At 42.9% G+C, this 12,513-nt stretch overlaps 1 protein-coding gene across 3 annotated transcripts in view; it reads right to left on the bottom strand.

Moving 5' to 3' along the window:
* Positions 1-12,513, bottom strand: part of LOC117523944 (cullin-9) — a 376,653-nt gene that overhangs the window by 150,887 nt on the left and 213,253 nt on the right. The gene's annotated exons all lie outside the window — the stretch shown is intronic.

The raw sequence follows: 12,513 nt of genomic DNA on the forward strand, positions 1-12,513 counted from the left end.
TCACAGGTGGAAGAAAGGAGTCCTCATAATATTTCTCATGTGGAGGACAACGAAGGATCAAAAATTACCCCAAGGTACACACAAGCCTACATTAAGTGTTAACTGGTCAAACTGATGCCGATGTCTCAATGGACCAAGAACCATCATTTCAGTCTTATCAGAATTTAAAAGTGGGAAGTTTCTAGACATCCAACTTCTCACTGATTCAAGGCAATCTTCTAAGGATTTTATGGGAATGAGATTACCACCAGTTATCGGCATGTATAACTGAGTATCATCAGCATTGCAGTGAAAGGTAATTCCAAAATGTGGCAATATATGCCCGAGGGGTGCTATATAAAGGGAAAAAAGCAGGGGGCCTAAGACGGACCCTTGTGGTAACCCAAATTTCATGTCACTAAGGTTATAGGTAGTGTTACTGTATAAAACAGTGAGGACGACTGGTCAAGTATGACGTCAGCAATGCAAGGGCACTCCCAGTAATCCCAAAAGGATTTTCCAGCCTATCAAGTAGAATATGATGATCCACGGTATCAAATGCAGCACTGAGATCTAACAGCACCAGAACCGTAGTGGTGTCTGAATCCACTGCAAGCAGAAGATCATTCACCACTTTAGTGAGTCATCTCTGTGGAATGATATTTTCTAAAAGCAGACTGCAATGGCTCAAAGAGATTATTCTCAGTAAGATAGTCCACGAGCTGCCGTGACACCACTTTTTCCAGAACTTTAGAGCAAAATTATAGATTTGATATCGGCCGATAGTTTTTTAAATACACACGGGTCAAGATTAGATTTCTTAAGTAATGGTTTAATTACTGCAGATTTGAAACATTTAGGAAAAGATCCAATTTCCAGCACAGTCGGACCAAGGGTGGACCACAGGTCCTCAAACAGTTTTGTTGGTATAGGATCTAATAAACAGGTTGTGCGTTTTGTTGACATTACGAGTTTCCTCTGCATGCCTAGAGAGATATTCTCAAATTCTGTAAATCTCGGTAATACCTCAGTAGTGGCGCCCACATCAATAGCAGGGTGTAGTGGCTGGGTTAAGGCATGCTGGGATATGTTTAACCTAATGTCTTCTATTTTCTTCTCAAAGTAATCCAGGAAATCTTGTGCTGTAAAAGGAGAGCGAACTACAGGTGGTTGTCCATGAATAAGTGTTGCCACCATGTCAAACAAGAACTTTGAGTTATGCTTGTTCTTGTTGATCAAATCAGAGTATTAGGTTCGCTTTGTAGCCAGTAATGCATGCTTATAGTCTAAGATAGCATCATGCTACACAAGGTGGAATAGTTCTAATTTTGAACTAAGCCATTTCGGTTTGAGTCCTCTGGCCTTATGCTTGAAGTCACGCAGGTAATCACTGAACCAAGGTGACTGTGGTTTGGTTTTCTTCAGTGTTGTGGGGATCATTTGGGACAGCTCCTGGACAGAACAGAGAATGAATTACAGAAATTTAAACAATGGTTCGATTCAAATAAATTATCACTGGGTCATTCCGTGTGAAATCATCAGATTTTCCTAAATCTTCCCGGGTCACCGACTCGGATTCTCATGATTTATTTATTATTATTATTTTTATTTTTTACAAGTACTCACATATGTCTGATGAACACATGCAAAATATTTCTGCTCAATTCCAAATAGTTTTTTCGATATAATTATTTTTTAATGAGGGTAACCACAATCCAATTTTACACTTGCAAATGCATTTTGAGCTTTCTTACATTTTTAAAAGGCACTATCTCAGATAAAAATGCAGATATAAAGCTCAAATTTGGAATACACCCTATTTTGGGTGTTTTCCACATGGTCAAATCATAAAGAGACTGGAGGCCTATTTTTGACATTCGACATTTATGTTCAATTTTCAAGAGTAAATAATTCAAAAACCCTTCAAGTTATGACCACAGTGTTTAACACACATAACTAGTACCCCAAATATGTGTATTCTATAATATCAAGATTATCCATTGAATCCCTTCTTTGGTACAGCTCTTTGAAATTTTGCAATTTTTTGCGAGAATGGACAAACTGCCATTTTTGTGATGCTACAGAATGAAAAATTAGCTCTGTATCCCATTTTTTAAATTTACTACTGTATCTGAGGTGCCCAAATAGGGTGAATTCCATATTTGAGCTTTATATCTGCATGTCGAGCTGAGATAATGCCTTTTAAAAATGAACAAAAGCTCAAAATGCATTTGCGAGTGAAAAATAGGATTGTGGGTACCCAGATAAAAAAAATATATATCTCAAAAAACTACTTGGAATTAAGCAGCAATATTTTGCATGTGTTCAAAAGACATATGTAGGTACTTGAGAAAAAAATAAATCATGACAATCCGAGTCGGTGACCTGGGAGGCGCCTGATGATTTCACACAGAATGACCCCGCTCCATTTTGATAAAACTCAGTGTATCATATTTGGGAACAAGTCCAGGAACTTAAGCAGAAATTTATTATTACATGATACTGAAATTGAAACAGATATAAAATTTCTTGGTGTTTATATTGATGATAAATTGAGCTGGAAAACATTAATTATGTTAAATCTAAAATGTCAAGGTCCATTGCAATTTTGCATAAACCACAAGACTTCCTCTCCCAACATTCATTAACCAATTTATATCATTCATTACTTGTTCCATATGTGACATAGTGTTGAGGTTTGGAGAAATACATATAGAACTAAAACTAATCCAATATTTCTGTTGCAAAAGAAACCTATAAGAATTATCAGTAATAAACCATATCGTGACCCAACAAATCTGATATTTGCTCATTTACAAATTTTAAAATTTTTGTACTTGGTTATTTACATCACACTAGAAATTATTTATAAAGTTAAAACAAACATTTTCCTCAACATGTCCAGGATCTGTTTACACTGAGGGATTCCAGCTACAATTTGAGAGGGGCATTATTATTTGAGAAATTAAAGATCCGAACTATTGTAAAAAGTTAAAGGTGTTAATATTTGGAATAATTGTCCTGATAATATAATATTAAATTACTTTGTACCTTAGTTTGCTTTAATAGGCTTTACAAAAAATATATATGTACCCATTATAGTTTGAAGAACTACAGTGAGGAAAATAAGTATTTGAACACCCTGCGATTTTGCAAGTTCTCCCACTTAGAAATCATGGAGGGGTCTGAAATTTTCATCTTAGGTGCATGTCCACTGTGAGAGACATAATCCAAAAAAAAAAAAAAAAAATTCCAGAAATCACAATGTATGATTTTTTAAAAATAATTTATGTGTACAATCCCTGGCAATAATTATGGAATCACCGGCCTCGGAGGATGTTCATTCAGTTGTTTAATTTTGTAGAAAAAAAAGCAGATCACAGACATGACACAAAACTAAAGTCATTTCAAATGGCAACTTGAAACACTATAAGAAATCAGGAAAAATAATTGTGGCAGTCAGTAACAGTTACTTTTTTAGACCAAGCAGAGGGAAAAAATATGTAATCACTCAATTCTGAGGAATAAATTATGGAATCACCCTGTAAATTTTCATCCCCAAAACTAACACCTGCATCAAATCAGATCTGCTCGTTAGTCTGCATCTAAAAAGGAGTGATCATACCTTGGAGAGCTGTTGCACCAAGTGGACTGACATGAATCATGGCTCCAACACGAGAGATGTCAATTGAAACAAAGGAGAGGATTATCAAACTCTTAAAAGAGGGTAAATCATCACACAATGTTGCAAAAGATGTTGGTTGTTCACAGTCAGCTGTGTCTAAACTCTGGACCAAATACACTGTAAGAAACCGCCTAAAGGAAATGGGATTTACATACAGAAAAGCTAAATGAAAGCCATCATTAACACCTAAACAGAAAAAAACAAGGTTACAATGGGCTAAGGAAAAGCAATCGTGGACTGTGGATGACTGGATGAAAGTCATATTCAGTGATGAATCTCGAATCTGCATTGGACAAGGTGATGATGCTGGAACTTTTGTTTGGTGCCGTTCCAACGAGATTTATAAAGATGACTGTCTGAAGAGAACATGTAAATTTCCACAGTCATTGATGATATGGGGCTGCATGTCAGGTAAAGGCACTGGGGAGATGGCTGTCATTACATCATCAATAAATGCACAAGTTTATGTTGATATTTTGGACACTTTTCTTATCCCATCAATTGAAAGGATGTTTGGGGATGATGAAATCATTTTTCAAGATGATAATGCATCTTGCCATAGAGCAAAAACTGAAAACATTCCTTGCAAAAAGATACATAGGGTCAATGTCATGGCCTGCAAATACGTAGTCCGGCTCTTAATCCAATTGAGAATCTTTGGTGGAAGTTGAAGAAAATGGTCCATGACAAGGCTCCAACCTGCAAAGCTGATCTGGCAACAGCAATCAGAGAAAGTTGGAGCCAGATTGATGAAGAGTACTGTTTGTCACTCATTAAGTCCATGCCTCAGAGACTGCAAGCTGTTATAAAAGCCAGAGGTGGTGCAACAAAATACTAGTGATGTGTTGGAGCGTTCTTTTGTTTTTCATGATTCCATAATTTTTTCCTCAGAATTGAGTGATTCCATATTTTGTTCCCTCTGCTTGGTCTATAAAAGTAACCGTTACTGACTGCCACAATTATTTTTCCTGATTTCTTATAGTATTTCTTAAAGCCAGAAAGTTGCCATTTGAAATGACTTTAGTTTTGTTTCATGTCTGTGATCTGTTTTTTTTCTACAAAATTAAACAACTGAATGAACATCCTCCGAGGCCGGTGATTCCATAATTTTTGCCGGGGGTTGTATGTTACTGCTGCAAATAAGTATTTGAACACCTGTGAAAATCAAATCAAGTTTTCACACACTGCAGCAGGGATTTTGGTCCACTCCTGCATACAGATCTTCTCCAAATCTTTCAGGTTTGGAGTTTCAGCTCCCTCCAAATATTTTCTATTGAGTTCAGGTCTGGAGACTGGCCAGGCCACTCCAAGACCTTGAAATGCTTCTTACGGAGCCCCTCCTTAGTTGCCCTGACTGTGTGTTTGGGGTCATTGTCATGCTGAAGACCCAGCCATGACCCATCTTCAATGCTCTTACTGAGGGAAGGAGGTTGTTTGCCAAAATCTTACGATACATGACCCCATCCATCCTCCCTTCAATACGGTGCAGTCAACCTGTTCCCTTTGCAGAAGAGCACCCCCAGAGTATGATGTTTCCACCCCCATGCTTCACGGTTGGGATGGTTTTCTTGGGGTTGTTCTCATCCTCTAAACATGGTAAGTGGAGTTGATTCCAAAAAGCTCTATTCTGGTCTCATCTGACCACATGACCTTCTCCCATGCCTCCTCTGGATCATCCAGATGGTCACTGGTGAACTTCAAATGGGCCTGGACATGTGCTGGCTTGAGCAGGGGGACCTTGCTGTCCTGCAGGATTTTAAACCATGACGGCATCATGTGTTACTAATGTAATCTTTGTGTCTGTGGCCCCAGCTCTCTTCAGGTCATTGACGAGGTCCTCCTGTGTAGTTCTGAGCTTTCTCAGAATCATCCTTACCCCACAAACTGAGATCTTGCATGGAATCCCAGACCGAGGGAGATTGACAGTCATCTTGTGTTTCTTCCACTTTATAATAAATAATCATAACAATTGTCTTCTACCAAGCTGCTTGCCTGTTGTCCTGTAGTCCATCCCAGCCTTGTGCAGGTCTACAGTTTTGTCCCTGGAGTCCTTAGACAGCTCTTTGGTCTTGGCTATGGTGAACAGGTTGGAGTGTGATTGATTGCGTGTGTGAGCAGGTGTCTTTTATCCAGGTAACAAGTTCAAACAGGTGCAATTAATACAGGTAAAGAGTGCAGAATAAGAGGGCTTCTTAAAGAAAAATTAACAGGTCTGTGTGAGACAGAATTCTTGCTGGTTGGTAGGTGTTCAAATACTTATTTGCAGCAGTAACACAAATAAATTATATATATATATATATATAAAAAAAAAAATCATACATTGTGATTTCCGGATATTTTTTTTTTTTAGATTATGTCTCTCACAGTGGACATGCACCTAAGATGAAAATTTCAGACCCCTCCATGATTTCTAAGTGGGAGAACTTGCAAAACTGCAGGGTGTTCAAATACTTTTTTCCTCACTGTAGGTTTACCAATTTTGTTGTTGTGCTTGGGTTTGTGCACTGTTGCTCATTTGGTTGTGTTTTGAATTCTGGTACATTGACTGTTCTATTTCATTCCTCCTAACCGCCAGAGGGTGGTGCTTTAGCACCTGGATACCTACATGTGCGCAGCACAAAGGTGGAGAATATATACCAACAAAGTTACGCCATTGGATGTTCACCTGGGTGACGTCACTGGTTGTCTTTATATACCAGATGGACCCAGCCCTCGCTTATTTTCTACATTCTTGCATTCTTAGAGGTTGAAAATGCATTTAGCTGTGATTGCCGCTCTCACTTGTAGCCTCGCAACCCACCTTCAGTTGGAGCTACGTGCGCTGCACACGTCCTCCAGAGGCTGCGAGACACGGCTTCACCGTTTTTTGTATTCTGTATTCCTAAATGCTGGGTGCGCGCTTTCGCCGCTGCCCTGCTGGGTATTTTCCTCTGTGCACATTAGCTGTGTTGTTTTGACGAAAGCTGGCTATTTGTTTAGTTGTGTCACTAACCCCGTTAACTACGTGGTAGTGTATCAGAACCAGTATAGTGTACTGTGTTGGGCTTGCCGTGAGTGTTTTCCACTAAAAGTACTTCGTCTATGCTGCCGCCATTTTGCTAAGTTTAACAGCTCCGCTAGCAGCTAGTGTTGTCGTCGTTGCTGTAAGTGACTTAGCACTTGGGCTGTGAGTTTTTCGGCTGTGTGCGTCGTGTTATTACTGTGGCTGTGAGTGTTTCACACTCCGTGCCTTGTATTAACTTTTACACTGAGTGCTTCACGCTCCGTGCCTCGTGTCAAGTCGACGGCTGTGAGCGTTTCACGCTCCGTGCCTCGTGTCAAGTCGACGGCTGTGAGTGCTTCACGCTCCGTGCCTCGTGTTACTATTTACACTGCATGTGATTCACGCTTTATCTTTCTATCTGTAACCGTCAGGGCTTGCGTTAGCCATCTGCACGCAGTCCACAATGTTGACAGGGCCTTTGTTGCATGGCTGTAGTACTTGTTTGGCTTCCTTGAGCCCAGATGATGGACATGTTTTGTCCCTTGTGTCTTGGGATCGGACACCTGAGGGAAGCCCTGACTGGCGATGCCTCCCTTAATTGTTCCAGCATGCCACTGGCAGGGAGATCTGCTAGACTTGTGGCACTGAAAAGTGGGATGTCTAGTGCGACTTTGGCCTCCAGCCCCAGGAAGGAACCAAAGCACCATAAACGCCCACATGCAGGAGCCCTTTCTGCTAAGAAGGTTAGTCATGACCATGCTTTGGCTGAAAAGGTCGAAACGTTGACTTCTGAGTTTGTTCAGATTAAGTCCTTGCTTCTGAATCTACAGCCTAGGGATGCCGTGACAGTTCCTGTTGTCCCTAATGAGGCTGATCAGACCGATGTAGATACTCAGCAGGAGGAAGATGTCATGTCTATTGCAGCGACTGATTCCTTGTACATGACAAGTGATATAAACTGTGTGGAGGATAAGGATGAGAGGGGTCTTTCTCCAAGCCATTCATTAGTGGGCTCTCACACCTCTGAGGCAGAGTCCCTGCCGCAAACCGGACCTGGACTATCCTTTGTCAAGCAAGCTGTTCAGTTCGCTTTATCCAGCCTTGGGGTAGAGAATCCCCCTGCGGAAACTACCGCTTCAAGTGCCTTTTTCAAAGTCACTCAGAAACCTGAGTTCAACGTTCCAGTTTCACAACCATATATCGAGGAGCTCCACCTATGTTGGGCGGACCCCAAATCATTGAACCATCTATCGCAGGACTGCAGAGCCCTTAGCTCTATGTGTGATTCGGCGCAGTATGGTCTGAACCGTATGCCCGCCATTGACAGCATTATTGCGAACCTGGTTGTGGCTCCGGCTGATGCCCGCTGCCCACGACCTCAGTGTAGGGTCACTGATGACCTCCTCACCAAAAGCTATGACATAGCTGCTTGCATCGGTCGCCTAGGCAACTCACTGTCTCATTTAGCCCTTGCCCTCTCAAAGTCTTTGAGGGAGGCAGAGGTTGATGATGCTACGCAAAGTCTTAGTGATGCCTCACTCCAACCCTTTGCTTATATTTCCAGAGAGCTTGGCAGACTGATGTCAACCCTTACCATCACTAGACGTCAGGTGTGGCTTGCGCAGTCCCCCCGTCCGAATCCTGCAGAGGCACACTCCGTTCACTGCCGGTTCTTCCAGGCCAAGTATTTGGACCTGCGGCCCAACAAACTTTGGAGTGTGCTGTTGAGGCTAGAAAATCTCGGCGACAGTTTGCTGACCTACACCGGTCTTTCAGACCTCAGCCAGTCAGACGTGCTACAGCTTTTCACTCTACATCCAGGCTCCCGCCGACTCCCAGAGCTGCACATGCTTTCACAGACCCCTGAGAACTGAACGGTTTGACAGAGCTTCCAGTAATCGCACCCATAGGTCCTCAGGGATGCGAGGCAGAGGTGGTCGGGTCTGACTGCCAATGTTTGGCAGTCAGACCAAAGTTTAACGGGGTGAGGATGACTGTTGTTTCCAACTCGGTGCAGTCTGCTGCCCTACAACGGGAGATTTTGGAACTCCTGGAGAAGGGGGCCATAGAGCCAGATCACAATTCAGACCAGTTCAGGGGGTTCTATTCAATTTACTTCCTTGTCCCAAAGAAAGATGGCGGCTTTCGTCCTATCCGCGATCTCCAATGTCTGAATCGTTATATCAAGTGCTGCAGTTTCACATGCTCCGCACAGTAGACGTCCTTCAAACTATCACACCAGGAGACTGGTTCACAAGTGTGGACTTAAAAGATGCCAATTTCCATGCGCCAGTGGCGCCTCGTCACAGGCAGTTTCTCCGTTTTGCTTTCAAAGGTGAGGCATACCAGTTCAGGGTGCTTCCTTTCGGCCTATCTCTCGCCCCTCGTACATTTACCAGATGTATGGCTGCAGCACTAGCCCCACTGCAAGCTCTTGGATTAAGAATCCTACCCTACTTAGATGATTGGCTTGTCTGTGCTCCGACTCAGGAGCAGGCGCACAACGACACAGCTCTTCTACTGAACCATGTCTCTCAGTTAGGACTCACAGTGAACTTTGAAAAGAGTTCTCTTGTTCCCAGTCAACAAATGACCTTCATCGGCATTGCCATCAAATCCCTGACTATGACTGCATCGCCATCCCCGCAGAGAGTGGATGATGTAATCTTGTCTAACACATTCAACGGGCTGTGATGCTGCCTTTATGTTTGCTGCTCCGGTTGATGGGCAAATTGACTGCAATGTCGCTAGTGGTACCTTTGGGACTTCTGTTTTTACGTCCCCTACAGATTTGGATCAACAACCTAGGCCTCAACTCAAAGTTGCATCAGCACAGGCTTGTACGACTCTCCAACCAGTGCCTTCTGCACCTCAGTCCCTGGGGGAACGTGGACTTCATCTGCAAGGGTGTCACTCTAGGCTCCGTCCCTTCTCGCAGAGAGGTGGTTGTTACAGATGCATCAGTCAAAGGTTGGGGGGCCGTGTGGAATCACAGGATGGTGAGGGGTGTCTGGAGTCCTCAGTAGAGACTCCAACACATAAACGTGCTGGAGCTTCGCGCTGTGCGACTGGCTCTCAAGCCATTCCTCCCGGCCCTGAGAGGAAGACATGTTCTTGTCCGGTCGGACAACACGTCAACAGTCTATCACATAAATCATCAGGGGGGCACCAGGTCAAATCACAGAAACTTGCAGGCTTCTCTTATGGGCGTTGCCTTGCCTTCAAAGTGTCAGAGCAGTTCATCTGCCCGGCGTACAGAACAGCGCTGCGGATTTACTCTCCAGACAGAAACCACCACCAGGAGAGTGGAGACTGAACCCGATTGTGGTCCAAATGATCTGGGAGAAGTATGGTGTAGTGGAAGTGGACCTTTTTGCTTCAAGCACCTCGACACATTGCCCACGGTGGTACTCCCTCTCGGAACCAGACAGCCAGCTGGGGCTGGATGCATGAGCTCACCAGTGGCCGGACTGCCTCCTTTATGCCTTCCCTCCTCTCCCACTGCTAATGTTGACACTGCACAGGATAGACCAGAGCAGCCACAGGGTGCTGCTGGTTGCTCCGTTCTGGCCGGGGAGGATTTGGTTTCCCATGATTTACAAACTCCTCGAGGGGGAACCTTGGGCTCTCCTGGAGAGGAAGGATTTGTTGTCATAGCTACAGGGGAGGATTTGGCACCCTCACCCAGAAAGCCTTCAACTGTATGTGTGGCCGTTGAGGGGTCGGACTCCTTGTTAAGTTCTTTGACCAGGTTGTTGTTCAGACTATCCTTAATTCAAGTGCTGCTTCTACCAGGGCTTTGTATGACAACAGATGGAAGCTGTTTGCGTGGTGATGGGAGAACCAAAAGTTAGACCCGGAGTGTTGCCCTGTGCCTATTCTCCTCAAATATTTACAAGAACTGCTGGAGAAAGGACATTCTGTCGCTACCTTGAAGGTTTATGTTGCTGCAATCTCTGCCCGGCACATCCACGTTGATGGCCGGTCAGTGGGTTCACATCTCTTAGTGTGTCGTTTTTTTTGAAAGGTGCTCTTCGTTTGCGGCCTCCAAGGCTTGCACGCGTACCTTCATGGGACCTTCCTCTAGTCCTGGAGGGTTTAAGCTTATCCCCTTTCAAACCAGTTGAAAGTGCTGATCTTAAATGCGTGTCAGTGAAGACTGCTTTTCTACTTGCACTGTCTTCGGTTAAGAGGGTGGGAGAGCTCCATGCCCTATCAGTCGCTGGGGACCATTTGCAATGGAATTCTGATGGATCTGGGGTTACGCTGTGGCCTAATCCGTCGTTTTTACCCAAGAGAATTTCAACCTTTCATGTTAACCAGCCAGTTTCCTTGGCTGTGTATGCCCCGCATTCTGATCCAGGATTATCTGTTTCAGGTTCCCTGTGTCCTGTCCGAATGTTGAAGCAGTACATTAGTGCGACTGCCGGGATCCGGAAAACGGATGCCCTGTTTGTGTGTTACGATGATCACAAAAGAGGCTGTGCTGTCTCAAAGCAGCGACTCTCGCATTGGGTCGTGGATGCCATTTTACAAGTATACAGGTCCAGAGGTCTTCAGCCTCCTAAGGTTACGTGCCATTCCACCAGAGGGGTGTCCATCTTTAGACCTTTAATTGTAAACCAAATTATGCATTAACTCAGAACAATTAAACTACATGAAATTCATGAAGACTGAAAAGACTGTTAAAGTATTTCAAAAACCACAGCTAAAGCTTGTAGAATATTTTAACAATCAGGGTAAAATATCAATAACATACCTTATAATAAAAAGCCACACATTCTTGTGTACATTCCTGTAGCCTAAATTCATTCAAAGCCACAATGTCTTTTTTTTTTTTTCAATGAAAGAAAGTCTAGATTAATGAAAGAAAAAAGGCACATAATCTTTTCTGAAATCCTGTTTGAACAGCACAATGTTTATTTTCCAGAGAAAAAAAATTCTTACCAGTTCACTTTTCCCGTTTATCTTTCAGGTGTGTTGATGAAGCCAGCAACAATTCCACAGATTCTTGTCCTTATCAGACTTTTTCAAACCGTCTTTCTCACCATCTTCGCTCTGTCTGACGTCGCTCTGTGACACAGACATGCTGCAAAATTCTTCTTTTAAAAACTTGAAAGTTCTACAAGTTTGCGATGTCCACATGCTACGTTCAGCTAGCTTCGCACAGGAGCCACACAGCGTCACCGCAGCAACCAAGCAGTCCCGCTTTACGACAACTGTTGTAACAGCCAGGCTTTGAGTGGCTTTTATTCTCCTCGAAACTCCTTCTCCTCCGGATCCGAGGAAACTGATTTGTATCTGTAACACACAGATCAGTGTCCGCGGACTTATAAAACTTGCATGATGTCGTAAAAAAAAAAGAACGCTTTGTGATAAGCATTTTAAAAACTAACGATCATAACACTACAACACTAATACCCCGCGCCCCTCCCCATGATGAAATCCGTGGAATCCTGCGGATCTGCGCAGTTTTCACAGCCCTGATAGAGATAGATATATATAGATATATATATATAGATATATATATATATATATACACATATAGATATATAGATATATATATACACATATATATATATACACACACACACACACACACGATTTTTTTATGGTATAATGGGTATTTACAAGCTTTGCTTCTGCTTTCACCCTTTCGGCCACAGGTTCACTGTACGTTGTTCTTTATGAGTTTTGTTACTGTCTGTGTTGTTATTCATTTGTATGCTGAATAAATTAATTCAATCATTCATTGTTTTATGTGCAGGTTTACAAACTAGTACTTTATTCAGCCTGGCAAAAGTAACTAGTTTTTCCTGTGATTTATCATGAAACCACATAATTAATGGTGGAAGAGGAATGTGTC

The sequence above is a fragment of the Thalassophryne amazonica genome, chromosome 13, assembly GCF_902500255.1.
Source record: "Thalassophryne amazonica chromosome 13, fThaAma1.1, whole genome shotgun sequence".
Lineage (NCBI taxonomy): Eukaryota > Metazoa > Chordata > Actinopteri > Batrachoidiformes > Batrachoididae > Thalassophryne > Thalassophryne amazonica.